The 14,605-nt window shown below is 45.1% G+C and overlaps 1 long non-coding RNA gene across 2 annotated transcripts; it reads right to left on the reverse strand.

The window, feature by feature from the left end:
* Window positions 1-13,152: 13,152 nt before the first annotated feature.
* On the reverse strand, window positions 13,153-14,072 carry LOC123171538 (uncharacterized). Of its 2 annotated transcripts, XR_006485288.1 has the most exons (3): window positions 13,786-14,061; window positions 13,398-13,565; window positions 13,153-13,311 (listed from the first exon to the last, which is right to left on the reverse strand). It is a non-coding gene; the product is annotated as an uncharacterized lncRNA (long non-coding RNA). The 2 variants fall into 2 exon arrangements; XR_006485287.1 differs by having other exon boundaries at window positions 13,153-13,565; window positions 13,786-14,072.
* Window positions 14,073-14,605: the final 533 nt, after the last annotated feature.

Below are 14,605 nucleotides of genomic sequence, written 5' to 3' on the forward strand. Positions count from 1 at the left end.
GAAACCTACTCCCACTAGGAGTGGGAATCCCCCCTTGGGCGCGCCCCTTGTGGCCGGCCCTCCTCCTCCTCCCCTCCTTTATATACGGGGGAGGGGGCACCCCATAGACACACAAGTTGATCTTTAGCCGTGTGCGGTGCCCCCCTCCACAGTTTTCCACCTCGGTCATATTGTCGTAGTGCGTAGGCGAAGCCCTATGTCGGTAACTTCATCATCACCGTCACCACGCCGTCGTGCTAATGAACTCTACCTCGGCCTCAGTTGGATCTAGAGTTCAAGGGACGTCACTGAGCTAACGTGTGTAGATCGCAGAGGTGCCGTGCGTTCGGTACTTGATCGGTTGGATCGCGAAGACGTTCGACTACATCAACCACATTACTAAACTCTTACGCTTTCGGTGTACGAGGTTATGTGGACACACTCTCCCCGCTCGTTGCTATGCTTCTCCTAGATAGATCTTGCGTGATCGTAGGAATTTTTTTGAAATACTACGTTCCCCAACAGTGGCATCCGAGCCAAGTCTATGCGTAAATGTTATATGCACGAGTAGAACACAAAGAGTTGTGGGCGATAATAGTCATACTGCTTACCAGCATGTCATACTTTGATTCGGCGGTATTGTTGGATGAAGCGGCCCAGACCGACATTACATGACCGCGTTCATGAGACTGGTTCTACCGCCGTGCTTTGCGCACAGGTAGCTAGTGGGTGTCTGTTTCTCCAACTTTAGTTGAATCGAGTGTGACTACGCCCGGTCCTTGTTGAAGGTTAAAACAACACACTTGACGAAAAATTGTTGTGGTTTTTTATGCGTAGGTAAGAACGGTTCTTGCTAAGCCTGTAGCAGCCTGGTAAAATTTGCAACAATAAAGTAGAGGACATCTAACTTGTTTTTGCAGGGCTTGCTGTGATGTGATATGGTCAAGACGTGATGATATATAAATTTTTGTATGAGATGATCATGTTTTGTAACAGTTATCGGCAACTGGCAGGAGCCATATGGTTGTCGCTTTATTGTATGAAATGCAATCGCCATGAAATTGCTTTACTTTATCACTAAGCGGCGGCGATAGTCGTAGAAGCAATAGTTGGCGAGACGACAACGATGCTTCGATGGAGATCAAGGTGTCAAGCCGGTGACGATGGTGATCATGACGGTGCTTTGGAGATGGAGATCAAAGGCACAAGAGGACGATGGCCATATCATATCACTTATATTGATTGCATGTGATGTTTATCCTTTATGCATCATATTTTGCTTAGTACGGCGGTAGCATTATAAGATGATCTCTCACTAAATTTGAAGGTACAAGTGTTCTCCCTGAGTATGCACCGTTTCTACAATTCATCGTGCCGAGACACCACGTGATGATCGGGTGTGATAAGCTCTACGTTCACATACAACGGGTGCAAGCCAGTTTTGCACACGCAGAATAGTCGGGTTAAACTTGACGAGCCTAGCATATGAAGATATGGCCTCGGAACACTGAGACCGAAAGGTCAAGCGTGAATCATATAGTAGATATGATTAACATAGTGATGTTCACCATTGAAAAATACTCCATCTCACGTGATGACCGGACAGGGTTTAGTTGATATGGATCACGTGATCACTTAGATGATTAGAGGGATGTCTATCTAAGTGGGATTTCTTAAGTAATATGATTAATTGAACTTTAATTTATTATGAACTTAGTACCTGATAGTATGTTGCATGTCTATGTTGTTGTAGATAAATGGCCCGTGCTACTGTTCCGTTGAATTTTAATGCGTTCTTAGAAAAAGCTAAGTTGAAAGATGATGGTAGCAACTACACGGACTGGGTCCGTAACTTGAGGATTATCCTCATTGCTGCACAGAAGAATTGCATCCTAGAAGCACCGCTAGGTGCAAGACCCGCTGCAGGAGCAACGCCGCACGTTATGAACGCCTGGCAGAGCAAAGCTGATGACTACTCGATAGTTCAGTGTGCCATGCTTTATGGCTTAGAACCGAGACTTCAACAACGTTTTGAACGTCATGGAGCATATGAGATGTTCCGGGAGTTGAAGTTAATATTTCAAGCAAATGCCCGGATTGAGAGATATGAAGTCTCCAATAAGTTCTACAGCTGCAAAATGGAGGAGAATAGTTCTGTCAGTAAGCATATACTCAGAATGTCTGGGTACCACAATCACTTGACTCAGCTGGGAGTTAATCTTCTGGTTGATAGTGTCATTGACAGAGTTCTTCGATCACTTCCACCAAGCTACAAAAGCTTCGTGATGAACTATAATATGCAAGGGCTGGATAAGACAATTCCCGAGTTCTTCGCGATGCTAAAGGCTGCGGAGGTAGAAATCAAGAAGGAGCATCAAGTGTTGATGGTTAACAAGACCACTAGTTTCAAGAAAAAGGGCAAAGGGAAGAAGGGGTACTTCAAGAAGAACGACAAGCAAGTTGTTGCTCAAGTGAAGAAGCCCAAGTCTGGACCTAAGCCTGAGACTGAGTGCTTCTACTGCAAAGGGACTGGTCACTGGAAGCTGAACTGCCCCAAGTATTTGGCGGATAAGAAGGATGGCAAAGTGAAAGGTATATTTGATATACATATTATTGATGTGTACCTTACTACTGCTCATATGCATGGGTATTTGATACTGGTTCTGTTGCTCATATTTGCGACTCGAAATAGGGGCTACGGATTAAGTGAAGGTTGGCTAAGGATGAGGTGACGATGCGCGTGGGAAATGGTTACAAAGTCGGTGTGATCGCCGTCGGCACGCTACCTCTACATCTACCTTCGGGATTAGTTTTAGACCTGAATAATTTTTATTTGGTGCCAGCGTTAATCATGAACATTATATCCGGATCTTGTTTGATGCGACACGGAATGAGTAATGCGCATCACAATAAGCCTTGCAAGCAATGTGAATAATGAGTTAGTTGCGGGATGATGCATTACGGAACGAGTAAAGAGACTTGCCGGTAACGAGACTGAACTAGGTATAATGATACCAACGATCGAATCTCGGGCAAGTAACATACCGATGACAAAGGGAACAAACGTATGTTGTTATGCGGTTTGACCGATAAAGATCTTCCTAGAATATGTAGGAGCCAATATGAGCATCTAGGTTCTACTATTGGTTATTGACCGTAGATGTGTCTCGGTCATGTCTACATAGTTCTCGAACCCGTAGGGTCCGATTTGTATTATGAGTTTATGTGATGTGATGACCAAAGGTTGTTCGGAGTCCCGGATGAGATCACGGACATGACGAGGAGTCTTGAAATGGTCGAGACATAAAGATTCATATATTGTAAGGTTATATTCGGACACCGGAATGGTTCGGGTCGTATCGGATAAATTTCGGAGTACCGGGGGTTACCGGAACCCCCCCCCCCATTGGGAAGCTATTGGTCCTCATGGGCCTTGGTAGAGAAGAGAGAGGGCTGGCCAGGAGGTGGCGCGCGCCCCCTTGCCCCAATCCGAATTGGACAAGGGGAGGGGGCGGCACCCCCTTCTTCCTTCTCTCCTCCTCCTCCTTCCCCCTTCTCCTACTTGGACTAGGAAAGGGGGAAACCTACTCCCAGTAGGAGTAGGAATCCCCCCTTGGGCGCGCCCCTTGTGGCCAGCCCTCCTCCTCCTCCCCTCCTTTATATACGGGGGAGGGGGGCACCCCATAGACACACAAGTTGATCTTTAGCCGTGTGCGGTGCCCCCCTCCACAGTTTTCCACCTCGGTCATATTGTCGTAGTGCTTAGGCGAAGCCCTGCGTCGGTAACTTCATCATCACCGTCACCATGCCGTCGTGCTGACGAAACTCTCCCTCGGCCTTAGCTGGATCTAGAGTTCAAGGGACGTCACCGAGCTGAACGTGTGCAGATCGCAGAGGTGTCGTGCGTTCGGTACTTGATCGGTTGGATCGCGAAGACGTTCGACTACATCAACTTTGTTACTAAATGCTTCCGCTTTCGGTCTACGAGGGTACGTGGACACACTCTCCCCGCTCATTGCTATGCTTCTCCTAGATAGATCTTGCGTGATCGTAGGAATTTTTTTGAAATACTACGTTCCCCAACAAAAGCAACACATGAAAATTAGTCCCAAAGTGATAGATATCCAAGAAGGATATAATAAAAACTTTCATGAAGATCATTGGACAAAATAAACTTGATTCTTAGTAATAGTTTTGAGATATGATGATGTGATATGTGAGTTATGTTGATGAGTAATTATGCTTTAGTAAGAATATTGGTGTTAAGGTTTCTGATTCCCTATGCAAGTATGAAAGTCAATAGTCATGCAATGAAGTTATATCCTACTTGTGGTGCATTATTCGGTGTTATTTATGCTTAATGATTGCTTATGAGATTATCCGTTTCTTGGTTGGGCGCTTCTCAATCTTTTGCTAGCCTTCATTTTGCACTAAGTATGATCTCTACTTGTGCATCCAAAAATCTTTAAACCAGTTTTGCCACATGAGTCCACTATATCTACCTATATGCGGTATTCTTTTGCCGTTCTAAGCAAATTTGCATGTGCCATCTCTAATTTTCAAAATAAACTTCCCTTTTGTGTGTTCATTTCGCTCGCGGAGCGGTGAGGGGTGGCTAATATTTTCCATTGTAGATGTGTTATTCTCAAGATGAGTGTTTATTCACTTGTCATTGCACGAGAGTAAGGCAAAGGTATTAGGGATGCCGAGTCCTGAAATGAAAAATGAATTTACTTTATGTTGTCAAATAATAAATTCCTTGGAAAGTGTTGATATGGAGGGCAACCGTGGATATGGCTAGCCATGGAAAGTGGAAGTATGGTTGAAAAGGAATAAACTTTACTTTCTGTTTGGGAACCGCCTATGATATATCTAGCATGGAAAGTGTTGGGAACTCTAAGTCGTTTTCATTGGTGGGATGGATACACCTCCCAAAATGTTTTTATCTCTAAGTTTTTCGCTTTGAGCTCTGGCACCTCTACAATCCATACTTCCCTTCGCGAAGGGCCTTTCTTTTACTTTATGTAATTTTTATTTTTGAATTTGAGTCTCCATCTTCTCTTACAAAAGCACCAACTAGGAGGCAATATGATCGTACTTAAGTATTGGGTGTAACTAATATGCGAGTGTGTTTCATGAATGGATCAATGGTTGAGCATGATGGGCTAGTGAGAACTTATTTTAGCGTTGGTATTTTGAAAGACATGGTTGCTTGTTGATATGCTTGAGTATTTAAATTATCATGTCAAAACTAGACTATTGCTTTGAACAATATAAAAGTCCAAATGTCCATGCTATAAAGAAAAGAAATATGATATGACATGTTAGGCAGCATTCCACATCAAAAATTCTGTTTTTATCACTTACCTACTCGAGGACGAGTAGAAGTTAAGCTTGGGGATGCTGATACGTCTCCAACGTATCTATAATTTTTGCTTGTTCCGTGTTGTTATATTATCAATCCTGGATGTTTTATAATCATTTTATAGTCATTTTATATCATTTTTTGGTACTAACCTATTGACATAGTGTCAAGTGCCAGTTGCTGTTTTCTGCATGTTTTTTACATCGCAGGAAATCAATATCAAACCGAGTCCAAACGCAACGAAACTTTACGGAGATTTTTTTGGACCAGAAGGAACGTAATGGGCCCTGGCTGCGCCTGGGGGCCCCGAGGGAGGCACAACCCACCAGGGCGTGCCATGGTGGGTCGTGCCCACCTCGGGTGCCCCCCAGACCGCCTCTTTGCTCTATAAATACCCCAATATTTTCAGAACCCTAAAAGCATCGACGAAATATTCATCCAACCGCCGCAGAGTCCAGAACCACCAGATCCAATCTAGACACCATCTCGGATGGGGTTCACCACCTCCATTGGTGCCTCTCCGATGATGCGTGAGTAGTTCTTTGTAGATCTTCGGGTTCGTAGTTAGTAGCTAGATGGCTTCATCTCTCTCTCTGAATCCTCAATACAATGGTCTCTTGGATTTCCATATGATGTAACTCTTTTGCGGTGTGTTTGTTGGGATCGATGAACTTTGAGTTTATGATCAGATCTATCTTTTTATATCCATGAAAGTATTTGAGTTTCTTTGATCTCTTTTATCCATCTCTTATAGCCTCGTATTTCTTCTCCGATATTTGGGTTTTGTTTGGCCAACTTGATCTATTTATCTTGCAATGGGAAGAGGTGCTTTGTTGTGGGTTCGATCTTACGGTGCTTGATCCCAGTGACAGAAAGGGAACCGACATGTATGTATCGTTGCTACTAAGGATAAAATGATGGGGTCTATCTCTACATAGATAGATCTTGTCTACATCATGTCATCGTTCTTATTGCATTACTCCGTTTTTCATGAACTTAATACACTAGATGCATGCTGGATATCGGCCGATGTGTGGAGTAATAGTAGGATGCAGGCAGGAGTCGGTCTACTAATCTTGGACGTGATGCCTATATAATGATCATTGCTTGGATATCATCATGAGTATTTGAAGTTTTGTCAATTGCCCAACAGTAATTTGTTCACCCACCGTTTGTTATTTTTCTTGAGAGAAGCCACTAGTGAAACCTACGACCCCCGGGTCTCTTTCTCATATATTTGCCTTTGCGATCTACTTTTTCCTTGCATTTATTTTCATATCTATTAAACCAAAAATACAAAAATACCTTGCTGCAATTTTTCCTTATTTATTTTATTTGGCGTTCGATCTATCAATCTACTACAAATTTATCTCACGTCCGTTTGCCTACTTGAGGCGCCGTACCCCGGAAGGGATTGACAACCCCTTTAACAAGTCGGGTTGCGAGGATTTTTATCTGTGTGCAGGGGCTGTTTACGTTGTGTTGCTTGGTTCTCCTACTGGTTCAATAACCTTGGTTTCATATCTGAGGGAAATACCTACCGCCGATGTGCTGCATCATCCCTTCCTCTTTGGGGAAAAACCTACGTAGCTTCAAGCGACATCACAATCCAGAGAGTTACAAATCACAGAGTTTAGCATATTATTCACAAAGAGGAGGCATATCCTTGAGAATATCTTTCGACGATCTAGCAACATCACGAGATTCAACTTTTACTTTTATCCCCAAGATGTAGATGTTTTCACTTTAAGTATGACTTTCTAGCATGGGGAATCTGGAAAATTCCCCTTAAGTGAAGCAACATCACTGGGTTTTCACATAGTTAGCTCTAATGACATCTTGCTTCACACCTTTGTGATGCTCAAGTTTCCACCACCATTTCACCAACAAGCTAATATTTTGTCTTATAAGTTCCTTTACTCCCGGCCCGCCTTTATTTTTAGATCTACAACTTTTACTCCACTTCACAAGATAGTATTTTTTCAAGCTTTCTCCAAGCGAGAAGAATCTTCTTCTATTTTTATCCACTTTCTCAAAAAAGGTTTTACTTGAAAGGCACATTAACATGTGATGCAATTCTGGATAAAGTAGCATTAAGAAGGACAATTCTACCAACCATATAAACATGATTACCTACCCAAGCATTACCTCTAGGTAAGAACTTTGCAAGAATATATTCCCAGTCACTAATCTCAAACTAATTAAACTAACAGGTATGCCCAAATACTTCACAGGAAAGTGCCAAATTTGGCAACTAAACAGATCAACATAGAATTTTTACAATCTCATTACCCCTTCCCCGTACACATAATCTCACTTCTCTCAAAAATAATTTTGATCCCAAACATCAACTCATGCATATAAAGCAATAATGTGAGGTTAGGGCATCTCTACAAACATCGACTCTCAAAACGGACACACTACTTGTTCATTTGGCAAAACCCTACAGAGTCGGCAATACGACCTTCCACGCATTGCACATAACCTCATCCTCCATCACCGAGTCCCCCACCATCGTGCTTACTCTAGAAAACAATAAGAAGGTCAACAAAAAATCTCAATGACATTCGAACGAACACGTGTAGAGCGTGGTGTCCTCCATGGACGGTGTCGGCAGGAGGGAGGGTACCTCGATGTGGATGCTCCTGGGTGGATGGCTGCATAGTCCAACACGGGCAGACGTGTGGGTGGGGGTTCTAGACATCTGACAATTCCTGGGCGGTGACCGAAGAGGTACAACAACGGCGATGGACGGGGAGGGTGCAGATGCAGAGCAAGGGGAGAAGAGACAGAGTGAAAGAAAAGTGGTTTGGGAGGGGGATTTGAGTGCGCTGGGGGTGTCAGAGTCATAGGTAGCAGAGGTCTAGGCCCACACAACCCCCTCCCCCCAGTTTGCGGCCAGTTTGCATGAATTTGGATAGGCCGACGATTCCTCGAACAAATACAGGTCCGGTTTAATGGCAAACTACATCCGGACAACTCGGTCCAAAATTTATGCGGACGTTTTGAGGGTCGGCGCTGGATATGCCCTCAATAGCTTTTTCAGGACCATGCTCGATGCAAGAAAGTGTCATCTACATACTGCATAACAGCCACCCCATGATACACCAAGTCAGGTGCAAAACCAGTTAGAGCATCTACAAACAGACTTGGCAAATTCGGCTTCCTATATGTCCGTGGACGTGCCCGAGCATGCCCGCGAATGGAGAGGACAACCCCTCATATGTTGTGCCAAGCAGCCACAGACCTCAAATCCAAACTCTCAAATGCATGCAAAACCATGCACGTTCATCATACACCTCAATTCCGCACGTAAATAACAAATGTAGACAGTATGATACTCTCAAATACATAATTCAAACATAAAAATTTATTTTAAGTGCACAAGGAAAACGTTAGCTCTTTGGTTTCCACTGTGGGTTCACATGTGTTCCACAAGATCACTGAGTACCTGCACATGCACCTGATGATCTCAAAGATTCGGATGCATCTACAGAAAATTCATAAGCTCATTTGCATCTTGATCTTTCGGTATGTGGACTTGTTCTCCACACGCTTCAAAATCATTTGTTTGGCCTACCCCATCACTCTGGTCATCCACAATCATATTGTGCAAAATGACACAACATGTCATCATCTGCCACAAATTCTTTGATTCCCACATCATTGCAACTCCATGATCAATTCCCCAACGAGCTTGAAGCACTCCGGAAGTCCGCTCCACATCCTTCCTAGATGCTTCCTGCATTGTTGCAAAGTGTCTTTGTTTGTTGCCTTGGGGTTCAGATATGATCTTCACAAACTCCGCCCACTGAGAATAGATACCATCGGCAAGATAGTACCTCATGTTGAAGTCGCGGTCGTTGATAGTGTAGTTGCACGACGACAATTCACTATTGCAAATTCCTTCGAACATGGGAGATCGTTGAAGCACATTGATGTTGTTGTGAGAACCAGACATTCCAAAGAAAACATGCCAAATCCATAAGTAATGTGATGCCACTGCTTCCAGTATGATGGTGGCCTCTTTGATGTGACCTTGGTACATTCCGCACAAATCTCCGGGGTAGTTTTTTCATCGCCAATGCATTATGCAGTCAGTGTCCTACGCAGTTGGTTCTCTCAAATACTCTAATCATAATGCTTGCACCATGGCGCGGGCAAATCTCACAGTGGTCTTCAGGCATGTGCTCTCCCACATCTGGACCATCTCACCATAGACATCAGCGACAATACCAGATGTAAGCATCCTCAGAGGAGCCGTGCATTTATGTTTAGCAGAGAATAAAATAGTCATAGTGTGCCTCAACTCCCTCCACAATGCGCCAAAAACAACGGTTCACATACAAAAACGGTGACGAAACCAAGGATCATCAGGGAAAGTTGGGTTTGAAGCAAAGTAGTCATTATACATCAGCCGGGCTCAAGAGACCCTATCCCAATTAATAACTCTTCTCCCTTTGATCGAACCATTGAAGTTGAGAATGTGCTCCACCTCTCGGTCCATTTCCTATTGGAATCTTATGAGCATGAGCATTTCGACTTCTTCATCCGAATACGCTAAATTGAAGGACTCATTTTGAATTATTTCACCAAGCTTCATCCGTCCATACTCCTCGTCAGACGACCATCGGAATCCATCATTTTGTCTACAAAAAAAATCACAACCTGGTCGGACAATGTGTCGAATACATGGTGAGCAAGGTGCAGTCCGAGAGTTGCTGCACGTATCGCGACGGCGACCAAGGATGGGAGGAAAGTTGTTGTACGGGCATATTTATCCCTAAGTGGTTTTGGTGATTGATGACAATGCATTTGCAGATTAATCGTGTGCATTGAGCATTTCAAATATCTCATGTTTAGGCACAAGATGATTCATTGCCCCTCGGAGTCTAGTGAAGACGGAGTTTTCCCTACGTTTCTTTTCGGTGGATTTGAGTCGTAGGAAAGGTGTACTATTAAGAGGGGGTCCGCTTTGGAAAGGTTTGGGTGGAATCATCACGTACATGTCTGTTCCTTTTTGCATCACCTTTCGTTTGGCTCTTTGGAGCAACCACCGTGTATTTGTGTCTCTGCAAAATGAAGGACTCCTAGTGTTGGTTGTGCTGTGACATGCGGTAGTACGGCTCATGGGAGCAGTAGTACCGCAGAGGCCCATGGTAGTACCGGCCAGGGACGCGGTAGTACCGCGGGACCTTCCGGTAGTACCGCTCCAGGGACGCGGTAGTACCGTGGCCTCAGGCCAGGCACAGCAGCACGAGCCGAAGTAGGGGTGGATGTAAGTTTTTACATCTGTGCCCTACGCGGTAGTACCGCTCCAGGTTTGCGGTAGTACCGCGCCGGATTTTTGCACAGATCGATTCTCAGCGGAAGTAGTCACGGATGTATTTTTATTCGTCCGTGCCTCCCCAGCCCAGACAAACCCTGCCTTGCGGTAGTACCGCGAGGGGGAATGGTAGTACCGCTTCGGCGGTTCTACCGCTCTTTGCTTCAACGCATCAGGGCTGGTCTAGCTCCTGCCGCGCATACGGTAGTATCGCGGTGCCCCGCGGTAGTACCGCAGGCCCTTGCGGTAGTACCGCACGTCGCGGGCTGAGTAAGTGGATAACGGTTGGATTTGTCCTATCACTATATAAGGGGAGTCTTGTTCTCCGAGTTTACTACCTCTTCCATCCTTAAGCTCCATTGTTGCTCTAAGCTCCATTTTCGCCCGATCTCTCTCCCTAGCCAGTCAAACTTGTTGATTTTCTAGGGATTGTTGAGAAGGCCCCGATCTACACTTCCACCAAGAGAAATTTGATTCCCACCACTAATCCCTTGCGGATCTTGTTACTCTTGGGTGTTTGAGCACCCTAGACGGTTGAGGTCACCGCGGAGCCATATTTCATTGTGGTGAAGATTCGTGGTGTCGTTGGGAGCCTCCAATTAAGTTGTGGAGAATGCCCCAACCTTGTTTGTAAAGGTTCGATCGCCGCCTCCAAGGGCATCAATAGTGGAATCACGGCATCTTGCATTGTGTGAGGGCGTGAGGAGAATACGGTGGCCCTAGTGGCTTCTTGGGGAGCATTGTGCCTCCACACCGCTCCAACGGAGACGTACTTCCTCTCAAAGGGAAGGAACTTCGGTAACACATCCTCGTCTTCACCGGCCCCACTCTTGGTTATCTCGTACCTTTACTTGTGCAAGCTTATATTGTGTTGCATCTCTTGCTTGCTTGTGTGCTTGTTGTTGTTGCATCATATAGGTTGCTCACCTGGTTGCATATCTAGACAACCTAGTTTGATGCAAAGTTTAAATTGGTAAAGAAAAGCTAAAAATTGTTAGTTGCCTATTCACCCCCCCCCCCACGCCCCCCGCTAGTCAACTATATCGGTCCTTTCAGTTGTGTCGGTGTTGGGGGCACTGAGGGTGAGAACGGCGACGGAGCAAGGGTGGTGGTGGAGCTAGGAGACGGCTGGCGCGGAGGCGGGAGAAGACAAGAGAGGAGCAAGTGAAATTGGGTAGGTCGGGGGGATTTGGTGCAATTTTTGTTAGGGTCGGGCTGCCAAGTCAGACGTGCTCGCGACGTCCCATATCTGCCCCGAGTTTTGGCTGAATATGAGGGGTTTCGTCGGCCTAGACGTTCGATGTCGCTTTGAAGCGCCCATCAAGGACGCTTTTTTTGACTGGTCACTGATCGGCCCGTTGCGTTTAAGGAGGGTTTGAGTTGCCCAGCTGTAGATGCTCATAGTAGAGCATGGGCCTTCCTAATTATTGTTTTTAAGGAATCCGCGGCAAAGACTAAAAAGAAAAGGAGACAAGGGATCACCCTGCCTCACACCTTTATGGTTTTGAAAGCAAGCCCATACAATATCATTTATTTTTTACTCTAAATGTACCATTGTATAAAACACCTCCAACCGTGTTGCGCCGCACATGATTAAACCCTCTCCTCTTGACTTTCCACAAGGAAATTTCCAGTTGACTTGTAATATACGTCTAAATAGTTTGTTCATGTGTAATAAAAAATCATATCTCATCAGAAATTATGAAGCATAATTACTTATGTATGACTTTGGAATTTCAAAGGGTACGACTATTCGTGCACAACTCCTGTTATTTATTTATTTGATTGACTTGCTATTTGAATACATAGTTCCTTTGTTCCTCAAACATTGGTTTTGGACACCCTTCTGCATTGTCTATGTTGCTAGAACTAGAACTGACCTGGCAACAAATCAGCACATCACAAATTCATGTAGTTCCATGAGTCGTTGCAACACGTCGTGATATTTCACAGGCTGGTGGTTTCGTTTATAAAAATACGTGTTCGTACATTGGCTCCTCAAATACTTGGTCAATCGATTTCAGCACGTAGTGAGATTTCACAGGCTGCTGACAGTACAGAAAATACATGTTCTTTTTTTTCCGCTGGGAACAGAAAATACATATTTTTTTGCGAGTAGAAAATGCATGTTCTTTTTTTAGGGTATAGAAAATACATGTTCATACATGCAATTTGGCTCCTCGAATGCTCGAAGGTGGTTTGGCTCAGCCAACACGCCCAACAACGAACACTAGAAGAGGTCGAAGTCTTATAGCAACTCTAGCACACCCCGCATCCGGCGCAAACCCGCAGGCGATTATTACGGGCTCGGCCATTTTTTTGGTCAGACCAGAGCCCGCATCCATGTCCGGCCCGCAGGGGCGGAGCCAGGATGAAAACCGAGAGGGGGCAAAGATGTACACAATTTTTTTTCCAGAAACATGTATACAAACTAGTGCCTAAATCTTTTAAAAATCAAGCGCACAAGCATACATATAGTCCATAAGAATCAAAATCATATATTTCTTTATAAGATAATGTCAGCACACACATAATTATGACAAGTTGATTGCCAAAAGTAAAAGTAAACCACCACTTACGAAAGAATAAATTGTGAAACATGAATATGTCGATTTCTTTTGTTCCTACGTTCCTTTTTAGCCTTCAATTTGCGGGGAAAGGAAACATGTTTAAATATAGAAGGAATGTAAACATTGATAGATAAAAAAATAAGCTTGAGCACATTACCTCCTTCCGTTTCATCCAGCGACGATTTTTCCAAATCTCCTCATGCTATTTGACACTAAAATCTGTAAGTATCTTCCTTTTCGATGGATCCTGAGTAAGCTTGTTCAGATCAACTATTTCAGGCATATTACGCCATGGATTTTGCGAAAAATTGGTACATTAGCTTGCCTGTCAATATCAAATAGTTGAACGTTAAAAGACCAAATTTTACTATAGATTTTATTCTACTCCCAGATGCTCAAACTTATTGGTAGAAAGCTAGATTCAATCAATCTAATTAATAATTTGTACACTATAATTTATACACATGGATATTTGATACAGTTCGTTACCTTTTTTAACATGGAAATCAGGATATACTAGTAAGAGAACTAAACTTAGGGCTTACCTTGATTGAATGATTAATCAGTACAGCTTCTTCAGTGGGGATGGCGAGCCGGCCGGCCGGCGTGTGCAGCGCGGATCGAGGCTGATCGCCGGGGGGATGTCACGTATGCGCAGCCTACAGCCGCAGTCGGCGGCGCGGCGGCTTCGGCTGGTCAAGGCGGTCACACAGGCCATAAACGCGTGTGAAACTCCCGTAGATCTGAACGCCGTACGTTTCTATTCCAGCGATTGAGAACCACCTTTTCTTAGGCGAATTAAGAACCACCTGACCGAATTGTATGTATGAGGCCTGATTGTATTCTCTCTAGACGGGCTGCTGGGCTTTGAACATACAGCAGAAAATAAAGAAGTGGGGGCAAATACCTTGGGCTTAGTGGGGGCAACGCCCCATATACTAGACCTAGTATTAGTCGGCTCGAAAAACGAGTGGGGGCATTCGCCCCCACAAGCATGCACGTAGATTCGCCCCTGCCGGCCCGTAAATATTCGCAGCCCGCAAACGCAACCCCCGAGCCACTATAACTGCGGGTTTGCAGGGTAGATGCGGGTTGAAACCCTATCCCCCGCAGCCGCGTTCCCCTCCAATTCCCCACCGCGCCGCTCGATTTATCGCCACCGTCGAGCCTTGAACCGCCATGGCCGACTCGGGGGATGAGGCGGAGCGCCACCGTCGCGCCAGATCTGACGCCGCGCGCAAGCGGGGGGCGCGTCGGTGGCTCAACCACGGTGCCCGGCCGCCCCCGGCATTCAACCGGCGCGAGCTCGAGGAGTTCAAACTCGAGCGCGCCCGTCGCCGCCGCGCCTCCTCCGGCAACTGGTCC

The sequence above is a fragment of the Triticum aestivum genome, chromosome 7D (assembly GCF_018294505.1).
Source record: "Triticum aestivum cultivar Chinese Spring chromosome 7D, IWGSC CS RefSeq v2.1, whole genome shotgun sequence".
Classification (NCBI taxonomy): Eukaryota; Viridiplantae; Streptophyta; class Magnoliopsida; order Poales; family Poaceae; genus Triticum; species Triticum aestivum.